This window comes from Lynx rufus, unplaced genomic scaffold (genome assembly GCF_022079265.1).
Source record: "Lynx rufus isolate CCGP_SWC_20201006 ecotype Redwood Valley unplaced genomic scaffold, mLynRuf1.p SCAF_8, whole genome shotgun sequence".
Taxonomy (NCBI): Eukaryota; Metazoa; Chordata; class Mammalia; order Carnivora; family Felidae; genus Lynx; species Lynx rufus.
Genome location: NW_025814896.1, coordinates 18,549,632 through 18,562,519, shown reverse-complemented (window position 1 = coordinate 18,562,519; position 12,888 = coordinate 18,549,632).

The window sequence follows — 12,888 nt, the reverse complement described above, 5'->3', positions numbered from 1 at the left end:
AGGCAAGTATGGGTTGATGATCCTGTCTGCCATGAGCTAGATACAGAATCGAGCCTAAGTGTTTAGGAGATTTTATAGCAATTTTAGACAGACTTTACGCATGCTAAACCTAATAATTAAAAATGGGGATTATATTTTATATTTCATTATAATTTCACTTTTTTCTAGAAATAAACTCTTATTTAACAAAAGTATTAGAGGGCAATGAATTGAAAACAAGCAACTAGTCCTGATCCATTGCTCTTTAATGAAAATTGCTATCTACATGATTTCTATTTCTTTTTCTATAACACGTAGGTTTTGTTCTTTGGGGATCTTGTGCTCTACTCCTAAAATATTAATGTTCAGTGTGGGAGTCCAGAATTGTTTTGTTTGGTGCTGGATATGCGTCTTGCATAAAAGGTGTGGCTATTCAATGCGTGCATTTCCCCCATAGACACATGTAAATATAGTTGCAACTTCCTGTTAGTAAACAGTAAGTCTTTAAATTTAGAATTAGGTGGCGAGGTTGACATGTAGAAGTGTAATAAACTGTATTGCTTTCAAAGCACTATCTTTTCAAGTTAATTGTTAACTCACCAGGTTGCTGCTTTTCTTAATTATATCAAATATTACATGGTATGTGAAAACACTACAGATATGGTTTAAGGTATTTCATGGACTTTTTGTATGATAAACGGACCTTATACTATAGAGAAATGAAAAACATACATTAATAAATATTATCATCCTATGGAACCAGAAAGGATCCCGAATAGCCAAAGCAATCTTGAAAAAGAAAACCAAAGCAGGAGGCATCACAATACCAGACTTCAAGCTGTATCATCAAGACAGTATGGTACTGGCACAAAAACAGACATTCAGATCAATGGAACAGAATGGAGAACCCAGAAACAGACCCACAAACGTATGGTCAACTAATCTTTGACAAAGCAGGAAATAATATCCAATGGTATAAAGACAGTCTCTTCAGCAAGTGGTGCTGGGAAAATGGACAGTGACATGCAGAAGAATGATCCTGGACCACTTTCTTACACCATACACAAAAATAAACTCAAAATGGATGAAAGACCTAAATGTAAGACAGGAAGCCATCAAAATCCTTGAGGCGAAAGCAGGCAAAAACCTCTTCGATCTTGGCCGCGGCAACTTCTTACTCAACACGTCTCCAGAGGCAAGGGAAACAAAAGCAAAAATGAACTACTGGGACCTCATCAAGATAAAAAGCTTCTGCACAGCAAAGGAAACAATCAGCAAAATTAAAAGGCAACTGACAGAATGGGAGAAGATATTTGCAAATGACATATCAGATAAAGGGTTAGTATCCAAAATCTATAAAGAACTTATCAAACTCAACACCCAAAAAACAAATAATCTGAAGAAATGGGCAAAAGACATGAATAGACACTTCTCCAAGGAAGACATCCAGATGGCCAACCGACACATGAAAAAATGCTCCACATCACTCATCATCAGGGAAATACAAATCAAAACCACAATGAGATACCACCTCACACCTGTCAGAATGGCTCACATTAACAACTCAGGCAACAACAGATGTTGGCGAGGATGCGGAGAAAGAGGATCTCTTTTGCATTGTTGGTGAGAATGCACGCTGGTGCAGCCACTCTGGAAAATGGTATGGAGGTTTCTCAAAAAACTAAAAATAGAACTACCCTACAACCCAGCAGTTGCACTACTAGGCATTTATCCACAGGATACAGGTGTGCTGTTTCAAAGGGACACATGCACCCCCATGTTTATAGCAACACTATCAACAATAGCCAAAGTATGGAAAGAGCCCAAATGTCCATCGATGGATGAATGCATAAAGAAGATGTGGTATACACACACACACACACACACACACACACACACACACACACACACACAATGGAGTATTACTTGGCAATCAAAAAGAATGAGATCTGGCCATTTGCAACTACATAGATGGAACTGGAGGGTATTATGCTAAGTGAAATTAGTCAGTCAGAGAAAGACAAAAATCCTATGACTTCACTCATACAGGATTTTAAGAGAGAAAACAGATGAACATAAGAAAAGGGAAACAAAAATAGTATAAAAATAGGGAGGGGGACAAAACAGAAGAGACTCATAAATATGGAGAACAAACTGAGGGTTGCTGGAGGGGGTGTGGGAGGGGGGATGGGCTAAATGGGTAAGGGGCACTAAGGAATCTACTCCTGAAATCATTGCTGCACCATATGCTAACTAATTTGGATGTAAATTTTAAAAAATAAACAATAAAATAAAATAAATATTATCATCCGAGGAGAACCAAACCAAATCTCCTCACCGGTGCTTGGCAGCATGACTTCCTGAGAAGTTTCAGGCTCTGCGTGGCCTCCACCCTGGGATCCAAAATCTGCTTAAGGGCCCATGTGGCAGCTGGAACCAGTCTCCACGGGATTCTGCCTAAGATGCGGCACATCAGGGGCTTCTGAAATGTCCAAACATATCTGTTTTAGATCTTTTCCCCTGAAGACAAGACTCCTTTTTAAAAATTACTTTTTTTTGAAGCCAGAGTACTTACTGATTTCCAGGGTTCTCTTTAGACCTGCCACTTGCTAAGGGAATTTTTTTGATAAAAATCTTTTAATCTTTCTGGAAGGCTAACAAAACATTGCATATGCCCGGCTTCCTATCGGACTTTTTCTATAATCTTTTCTCATCATAATGCTTTTTTCATCATAATGCTTTCTAAAGGACTTTATCGTTTGCTCTCTGGGCTCATTTAGCTATTTTAACATACCAATTTAGCATCTTTGCTACATTTTCTTGTTATTTCTCATTTCGTTCTTTATACGCTACTTAACACTTCTGTTTGAGTATTGTTATCTTCCACTCTTATACCAACGTGCTATTCTCGCATTCCCGTAGTTAATGTTCCACTTTGCATTTCATTCTCACACTCTTTTTTTTAAAGTTTATTATTATTTTTTTTAAGTAATTCTACACCCAAACTGGGGCTTGAACTCAGGACCCCAAGATCAAGAGTCCCCTGTTCTTCCGACTGAGCCAGCCAGGTGTCCCACTCAGGCTCTTTTAAAAGTAGGAATGTGAGGGGCCCCTGGGTGGCTCAGTCGGTTAAGCGTCCGACTTTGGCTCAGGTCATGATCTCTCGGTCCCTGAGTTCGAGCCCCACGTCCGGCTCTGTGCTGACCGCCCGGAGCCTGTTTCAGATTCTGTGTCTCCCTCTCTCTCTGCCCCTCCCCCGTTCATGCTCTGTCTCTCTCTGTCTCAAAAATAAATAAACGTTAAAAAAAATTAAAAAAAAATAAATAAAAGTAGGAATGTGAGTGGTGCCTGGGTGGCTCAGCCGGTTAAGCAACTGACTTCGGCTCAGGTCACGATCTCATGGTTCGTGGGTTCCAGCCCCGCATTGGGCTCTGTGCTGACAGCTCAGAGTCTGGAGCCTGCTTTGGATTCTGTGTCTCCCTCTCTCCCTGCCCGCCCCCCACTTGTGCTCGCTTTCTCTCTCTCTCTCAAAAATAAATAAAATGTAAAAAAAAAAAAATTAAAAGTAGGAATGTGAGGTGGAAGCCTTTAAGAGGACAAACGTGGCATGGAAAGCAACAAAGATAGCCCTTCCAAAGCCTTGCACTCCTACCAGAGGTCTGGGCAGCTGACTCCCTGCCTCTGCTTTTTAAAAGCCTCCTCACCTCAGTGCCGTCCCAATCCACTGAGTTGAGGGTTTAGCTGAAGTCGGAGACCTTGATTCTAGTGTCACCAACGCATGATTAGGTCATGTGGTCCCACTACACCATGTTTCTGAGGTGACACAGGTGAGGACAAGGTGGTGGAGTGAGAACAGATAGTGGAAAAGGTCCCCAAAGATGAGGCGATCCAATAACTGATTAATGGCTTAGTCACTAAAGCTCTGAAGCAACTCGAGTGGCTCAGTCTGGCTGCTGCAGAAGCCAGGGTAGAAGAGGATGGTGAGGTCCTACAGAGCCTGCAAGTTGACACGAGGTCACGGAGAGCCACAAGTTTAAGTACAGGAAAACATGCGGACAGCGCCGCGTCGGGCCAACGAGGCCAGCTCAGGGACTGAGGAGCCCAGATCCAGAAGTCGAATCCAGGGGCTGGCAACAGCTCCAACCCACAGTTCGGACCCAAGCGAGAGCGAAGCCGCAGGACAGCTGACTTCAGAGGTCACGTGACACGCCCCAGCCCGGCTCTAATTGGCTACAAAAGCTCGGCCTCCCTGACGGGTCTTCCCGAAGTCTTTTTTGGAAACTACATTTCCCAGAAGGCTTTGCGGCGCTTAGTTTTCCTACCTGGGTAGATGGGGCGGTGCCCGGTGTCCCCAGAGTCGACGGGTCTTTGAGAGGCAGGGGAAGAAGGCGCCCCGGGGGAGCGAAACCTTCTGGATTAAAACAGCCCATACACTAGAGGCAGGGAAGAGAGCCGCCACTCTGTCTCCTTCCTTTGCGCAAAGACCTCTGGGGAATGTAGTGCCATGGAGGTCTTCGGAGCCCATGGCTCTCACCTCTCGCTGGGATCTCGGGGTTCGCGGATGGGGCCGAAACCAGTGGGGAAGAGGAGGGCCCAGAAGGGCCTTCCACACTGGCTCTCCCTTCTCCACCAGGTGGCGCCTAGCGCAAGCACCGACCCATTTGCCTCTTGGTTATCCCATGCTGGGAAAACATTCTACCCTATAGTCCTGAGAATTCAAGCTTAGATTTCCACTAAGAACTTTTTAGAGAGCTCTGCTGAGAAATGGGGAAACTATTTTAAACGAAACAAATGACAGCGGCCTTAAATTAGCCCCATCCTCTGCTGCTCGCGGGACCCTTTATGAGAGTACACTGAACCATGGCGCTGTGCATATGGGGGATCCATTTTACGTCTGGACCTCCACCGGCCGGTGACTTCCGCCCGCCGTGAGTGTCAGCTGTTCTTGCCGGTGTTCTCAACGCCAGGCTGGCCTCAGGGGCTACTTTACGACCCTCGGCCCAGGCCCAAGCCCAAGCCTTGTTTCTGCCTTGGAGGACATTCGTTCTGCCCAGCTGCAGGGGTGATGGTCTCATTTTACTCAGGGGAAAACCGAGGGCGTGGTGGGTAAGGCTGTTGACCTGTCCGGGCCATACAGCGAGCTGTGTAGTCAACTCAGCACGGTTGGAACGAATTCGAATTCTGGTCTCACACCTGTCCTGTCCACTTCGTGTGGTGTTAATCGCCTTTTCTCAGTTTTGCTGCTACTGCCTTAGGTTAAGTCATGATCATCCCGGCTATTCTAACCATCTCCTCCATCCAGTATTTACTGAGAGTGCCAGGTGCCAGGCAGTGTGCTTGGGTGCTGGGGACGCGGTGTTGAACGGGGCAGACATGACCGCACCCTCACGGAGTTTACAGTCTAATGGGGAAGACAGACTGATTACAGAACACAAATGAGAATAAAGTTTCAAATTGTGGTAAGTAGAAAAAAGAAACAGGATGCTACAAGAGAGAATAATGGAGGGAGCCATGAATGAGATTGGGGAAAGCAAGAAATGCTTGATCTGAGACCTGAAAGCTGAGAAAAGGGAAGCTCTGTGACAGCCAAGAAAGGATTAATCAAGGCAGAGGGAAAAGCAAGTGCAAAGGCCCTGAGGTGGGAAAGAACTTGGTATTTTGTTATTCAAGGAACTGAGAAGGTCTTTGTGAGCTGGAGCTCAGTGAGGTAGGGAGCAAGTAGAGAAAATTGAAGCCAGCCTCTCGTCCCCCAGTTTTGCCTCTTTTAAGCTGTCACACACTGACAATATAGAAACATTTTCAAAACTCAAATATGATTTTACTCGCTTTTAGAGGCTTTGTGTTCCCTACAAGCCAAACTCCTTGGGCCAGTGCTCAAAGACACTCATAACTGGATTTACCTTGCTTTCCAATCTCCCTTTCTTGCATGTGCTCCCTTTTTGCCGCTGCTTTGGTATGCCCTATTCCATGTGCTTGCTGAGCAGGCCAACTTTGATTCGCCCTTCCTATCTTGGCCATGATATCACCTGTGTGCTCTTCCTCCTGTGTACTCTCCACCCTAGCCATATAATCACTGGTTTGCCTACTAATCTCTCCCACCAGACAGTAAGCTTCTCCTCTCAGGAACTTGTTTTCTTTCTGTATATATCATGCAGAACATGAGCCAAGGCAGTTGTTTTCATAACAGATGTCCATTGAGAGAATGAGTGGAACAGGTAGCCGTCACTAGCCTCCAGCTGGTACCTGACGAGAAGGTGACGTGGGGCTCCTATCCACATCAGACTAGAGAGTAGCATCCAAAAGGGTGAGAAGAGATGAGTAGGAAATCTGCATTTGTCATGGCCAGGCACCGTCTCATCCACTGTCTCATTTAACCCTCATAACAATTGTGGGTCTTAGATTCTTTTTGCAGGCAAGAAAGCTGGTGTCCAAAGCCTTGCCCAAAGATCACCCACTGATAATGGGGAAGTTGGGATAGGAACCTAGATCTTTTTTTTTTAATTATTTTTTAAGTTTATTTATTTATTTATTTATTTATTTATTTATTTATTTAGAGCATGCACGCAGGGGAGGGGCAGAGAGAGTGGGAGAGAGAATCCCAAGCAGGCTCCACACTGCCAGCATGGAGCCTGACACAGGGCTCAAACCCATGAACCATGAGATCTTGACCTGAGCTGAAACCAAGAGTCGGATGCTTGACTGACTGAGCCACCAGGCGCCCAGGAACTTGGATCTTTCTGACCTTAAAAATTGAGGCCCTTGATACTCCTTCTGCTCCTTTTGCCTCTATTCTGGCACCTTCCACCAGCACAGGAGCTATGCTGTGAATTAAGTTTAAGGAATTTAAAGGAAGTTTAAGGAACTGAACTCCAAGTGTCCTCTATCTCATGTGGGTCATTTTGTACCTCTGAGGATATCAGATCTGGAACAACCATTGTACTGGGGCTCTGCCCCTTCCAGAAACCAGTGACTCCTATCTGTCTCTGCTTATATCAGTGTTTACAGGGCCTGGAGGAACTGGTAAAACTCACAAGCAGAAACCCCAGGAAAGGGCACTGTTGGCCACAGCTGCCCTATAGAATTCTCTGAGATGATCAAAATGTTCTATAATGTGATAGAGTTCTTGCTTAGATAGTAGTGTCAGCCCTTCCCTCCCCTAGTAGTCTCTGACTCTAGGCTGTGTCCAAGACAGCTCAGTCTGAGACTACAGACCCCTGGACTAGATCTTCACGGGCCCCCCAGACCCCAGCTACACCTTAGCTGTAGCTCAAGCCGTGTCTGAGAACACACATCAGAGTTCAGACAGAGATGGCCAGTACATTGGCTGATCTAGCTAGTCCAGCATCCTGCAGGAGCCTGGCCCGGAGCAGATGCTAGGTTAACATTAGGTGAATGGATTTATCTTCTCTGCCCCAGGCTGGGGCTCCCTCAGCTACTGGGATTGGCTTCTAGAATCCCTCCTTATCATGTGGACTAAGGGCTTTTGCCATCCAGGGAAGGTGAATGAAACTAGTCCTTCATACCCATCTCCATCCTGACTTTTTTTTGGGGTGCGCCAGGGTGCAACTGAAAACCAGTGAGTAATAATTCCTTGCAAACATGCTGGATCCAGCATTTTTATGTGACGATCTGAATTTTATTTTGAAACTGTGCAAAATGAAAACCCAAATAAGCATCTGCTATGTATGAATAGAGGCAGTGTGGTTCTGGGGAAAGAGGACTGCTCTCGGGGTCACCCTGGACCTCTGGCTAACATGCTATAATGGACAAGGTGCTCAGTGTCTTTGGGTCCCAGTTTTCTCATGAGTAAAACAAAAACATTAGACTCTAAGCTGCTTCCTACTGTTAACGTGAATGCTTAAAAAATGCCTGGTCACATCTGCAATCAACCCACATTAAGTACCTTTCAAGTCATCATTTGTCTGAATCGAGTCTATTTTCATTGTTTAGCTTTTCTAACACCTTTCACTTAACCCTTTCACCACCAGCGCCTTCTCCATTTGCAGGGTTTTCACTAGTTTTGGGCTTCTTTAGATTCCAATAAATCCTGTTGGATTCCAGCCACCGAATCACCTGTTCCTTTGCCCTGCCTGGAGTCTCTAAAATCGCCAGCAGCCTTAGTTCCCTGACAAAGCACAGAGAGAGGTCTCCGTCTCCCTCCTTTTCCATCCCTCCCATTACCTCTTCCCTGAAAAAACAGAACGGAAAAATCCAGGAGGTTTCTATTCTGGCAGTTAGCACTCTTACCACTAGATGGCACATGTGTGCAAGCCATCAGTCTTTGGGCAAAAACTTAATTTTTAAAAAATGTATTAATATTCCACCTGAAACCATAAAAGCTTTGAGAGGAATTATACAAGTACAAAATATGCAAAAGGATAAAATGAAAAGTTGAAGGAATTGGAGACAATAGAGAACAAGTGGAAGAGGTAACTCTGGGATGGGTTCTCAGGGGGAGGACACTGAACAGTGAAGCAAACACCGGTGACGTCACTGGAGCTGTGTCTGTGAGTCCGTCTGTGCAGGCCTATGGTGTGATGCTAAGTGGGAAAACGCAGTTCTCTGGGGCTCCAGCACTGGGTTTCCAGGACGGGGTGAAGAGTGAAATTTGCACCCACCCCGTCTCCCCCACTGAGGTTTGGGTGGAGTTTGGGACCAGGAAGCTCTCCTTGAGGCTGTGGTGACCAGTTTGTAAGGTAGCCCCCAATGACCCCCCCGCTTCCTGGTTTTCACACCCTGTGGAGTCCCCACTCACATATCAGGGGTAGTCTGTATGACCAGCAGAACATGAGACGAGCGATGACATGTCTTTTTCTGAGGTCAGCTTCTAGAAGACACTGCAGCTTCTCTTTTGGTCTCTCTGTGTCTATCTTTGTCTCTGTGTTTCTATCAGATCATTTGCTTTGGGGAAAGCTAGCTGCCATGTCATGAGGAACTCTCTGGAGAGACCCCCATGTAGCAAAGAATTAGGCCTAGCAAGAGCCAACATTAACTTGCTGGTCCATGTGTATGAACCACCTTGGAAACAGGTCCTCCAGTCCATCTCGTACCTGGACTGAAACCCTATCAGAGACCTTGAGCCAGACCATCCAGCTAAGTCTGTCCTTAGCTCTGTGAGACAGTGTTTGTTATTTTCAGCTGCTAAGTTTGGGTGGTAATTTGTTACATAGCAGTTGATAACTAATACAGAGGCCAGTGGAAACCCAAGGCTACTGTATCAGGTAATTTTGCATGGGTAGGTCAGCTTGGTTTTAGACACCAAGGAAGTATTTAAGAAGCAATGTATGGGCTTTAAATCTGATACATGTGGGTGCCAATTCAGGCTGTGTTTGTGGAAAAACAGAAGTAGAGGGTCCTATATAAAATGTCTGCAGGGGTTCCTGGGTGGCTCGTGTTGGTTATAAGCATCCAACTTTGACTCCGGTCATGATCTCACAGCTTGTGAGTTTGAGCCCTGCATCGGGCTCTGTACTGAAGCTCAGAGCCTGGAGCCTGTTTCAGATTCTGTGTCTCCCTGTCTCTCTGCCCCTCCCCTGCTCATGCTCGCTCTCTCTCTCTCTCTCTCTCTCAAAAATAAACATTAAAAAATAATAAATTAAAAAAATAAAATGTCTGCAAAGGAGGTGTCTTATGGGAGTAGGGTTCTTAGGTCACCATGACAAGTAATTTCTGATTACCGTTTGTCCAATATGAGGATAAGTTTTGCTCAGGATACTGGGTTTATTTTGTGCAGTTTTGTTTCAGGGCCTGCCCTAAATTTTCTTCTTCTTTTTCCCCCCTTTCTTCTTCCTGAAATGGCTAACGCTAAGTAATAACAGTTCAGTTTCCCTGTGATGACAACTATCGAGAGTCTATTTTCCCCTTTCATATTGACTTTGGTGCTGATTTTAACCAGATTTTACTGTAGTAGAAATGTTCTGGGGATGAAGGAGCATCAGAGTGATTTGCCTCAGACCTTTGTCCCCCGCTTCCTGCCCCCTAAGTCTGTGAACACTCCTTTCTCCAAAAGCCAGCTCTGCACTACTTCTCCTCCCCCTCGTCCTCCACCACCACCATTATCACCACACAGCTATTATCTATCGAGTGTTTACCACATGCCCATCCTGTGTTATGCAGGTGTTACATGCGTTATTGAATCTGTGCTGGAGACTATGACTTGCCTTTGCAATTTTGTTAGCCCAGGTCCTTCAAGAAGCAGACACCAAGATGGGATTAATTGTGCAAGGGTTTTACTAGGGGGAAATGCCTGTTTCAAAGGAATTAGGAAGAGAGCTAGAGAAGTCCAGGAGGACCATCAGACCCCAAGTGAAGGGGAGCGGAAGATACAGTTGGGTCCAAGTGTCCCAGAATGTCCTATATTTTAAGGAAAATACAGTCTAACGAAGGTTGGGCAAAGCTATCAGAGAGTCCTTGAGCCAAAGCCAATCAACAAAGGAGTCCTTTGTCTCTCGAACTGACTTTGTACCCAACCAAACTCAGTCATTGGTGGCGGGCGTGCAGCCAATGAATTTCAAAGCACAGCAGCTGGCGTCCTCAGCTCTGTGCAGTAGGAAGTCTGTGGAAGCACATTTCTGTGGCTGCCACACCAATGTTTGTTCTCCTAAGTAACAGAAACTTGATTTATTTGGGTGGCAAAGACCTGATGCTGAACTAAAACATTTCAGTTCCGTGCCTTCCTTGCAACTAGTTGTGACTCTATGATTATATATATGTCTTCTGGTCATGCAATATATGTAGAAGTATTATGAGGACCTACCACTAATGCTCCTTAAGGGGATCTGACTCAGCTGGGAGGTGCATCCCTTCTTTCCTTCTCTCTGCCAGGACTAAAGACAAAATGGCTGTAACCTCAGCAGCCATTTTGCACCAAGAGGCAGTTTATTAATAATGAATGGGCAAACAGACATTTAGTAAGGGTCTTATCTGAAGCGGGCTCTGCACTGACAGCAGTGAACCTTAAGGTTCACTTAAGCAGTGAGGCTTAAACTCACAAATCATGAGGTCATGACCCGAGCCAAAGTCAGACACTCAACTGACTGAGCCACTCAGGTGCCCCTGAGAGAAAAACCTTCTGTTCAAGCTATTGCTACTTTGCGTTATAAGCAGGGAAATCTGGGGCGCCTGGGTGGCTCAGTCGGTTAAGCGTCCGACTTCGGCTCAGGTCATGATCTCACAGCTTGTGAGTTCGAGCCCCACGTTGGGCTCTGTGCTGACAGCTCAGAGCCTGGAGCCTCTTCAGATTCTGTGTCTTTCTCTCTCTCTCTGCCCCTCCCCTGCTCACACGCTGTCTCTCTCTGTCTCTCAAAAATAAATAAACATTAAAAAAAAAAGAAATTAATAAAAAAAATAAGCGGGGAAATCTAATCCTAATCAGTATAGTGTCTAATCTTCACCATGGCTCTACCAAGCAGGTATATCTGTGCCCATTTTACAGATGAGGGAAATGAAGCTTAAAAGGATTAAGTGTTAGACCCTAAATTGGAGCCCAGGGTAGTGCTTAGGATACTTTCAGCTGTGAATAACGGAACAGTGTTTATCAGTCTTCCCTGAACATAAGAATTGCCTGGGAAGTTGCTAAATGTACAGATAGCCAGTCCTCTCCCCTGGAAATCCTCGTTCAGTAGGTTCAGGTTAGGGTCTGAGAAGCTCCTTTATCTCAAACATACAGTCCAGGCCATCGTTGTCCTCAGGAAAGAGTGTGAATCCCAGTGTGGGTGGAGACCACCAACAGGCAGCTCAAACAGTGAGGAGTTCAGTGCTTCCTATAAGAAGACTTCTGTGAGCATAAGAGTCGTTTGGGGAGCTTTGTAGAAGTACAGGTTCTGGCCTTTGCCTTCATGGATTTGGAGTGAGTAGATATTTTATGGAACCTGGGGATGTGCCCTTTTCAGACACTCCCCAGGTGGTCCTGTGCCTGTGCTTCCTACAGTCCAGCTTGTGGGACCCTGGCTTCACCATGAGGAGCACGCTGTTGGTGTAGAACGAGCCTGGGTTTGAATTCTGATGCTGCCATGTGTTGGCTAGATGACCTATAGCAGGCTACATAAGCTGTGTGTCATTGGTTTCATTGTTTGGGAATTGAAGAAAATAGTAAGGCCTGCTTCACAGAGTTGTTGTGAGGATTACATGAAATAATTTATGTAAAGCTCTTAGTTTTGCATGAATAAGTTTTCAGTAAATGGTGCCTGTTGTTACTATCGTAGCTCGTGCATACATCTTGCAAAGAGTATGGACATAGAGTTCTGTTACCATGGGTAAGTTATACCAATCCCCAGGGAACCAAGATTCAGCAGCGGCTGATACTGTACCTGGGACTCCCCCTTTCTCTCTCTAACTACATCTGGCCTTGGCAGTGACTGACCTGCCTGTGCACGAAGAAGTTGAGCAAAGGTCTTCTAGGACGTGCTCTTGTGCTCCCCCCAACTTCCCCCTCCCCCCGCTCCAAGAATCTGCCCAAGAATCATCTACACTCAATGGTGCCATTTTCTTCCTCTTGCTTCCTCCTCTGCCCACCACAGCCTAGATGCTGCTGGCATCCCTGCTTTGCTGATGTGACTCTCAGCGAGGTCTCCAGTGGGTTCTGTGTTGCCAAATCCAATGGATATTTTAAAGCCCTCATCTCATTTGAGTGCTCTTCTGCATGTGCTGCCATCAGGTACTTGTTTCTTCCTGGAGCTTTGTTTTCTTGGCATCTGGGACTCTCCTGCTCTATTTCTCCTTCAATTTCTTTGTCGGTTCCTCTAGCCTCTGCTGAACCCATGCCTCAGTCCTTGTCTTACAGAGTCTACCCTCTGCCCTTTTAATCCTTCCTTTGCCTCTAATTCTTTTCGTGGTTCCTTTTCTTTCTCTTATTAGAGCACACAGTCATTTAACTCTTCTAAGTTCATCTCCCTTCATAGGACATCCTGG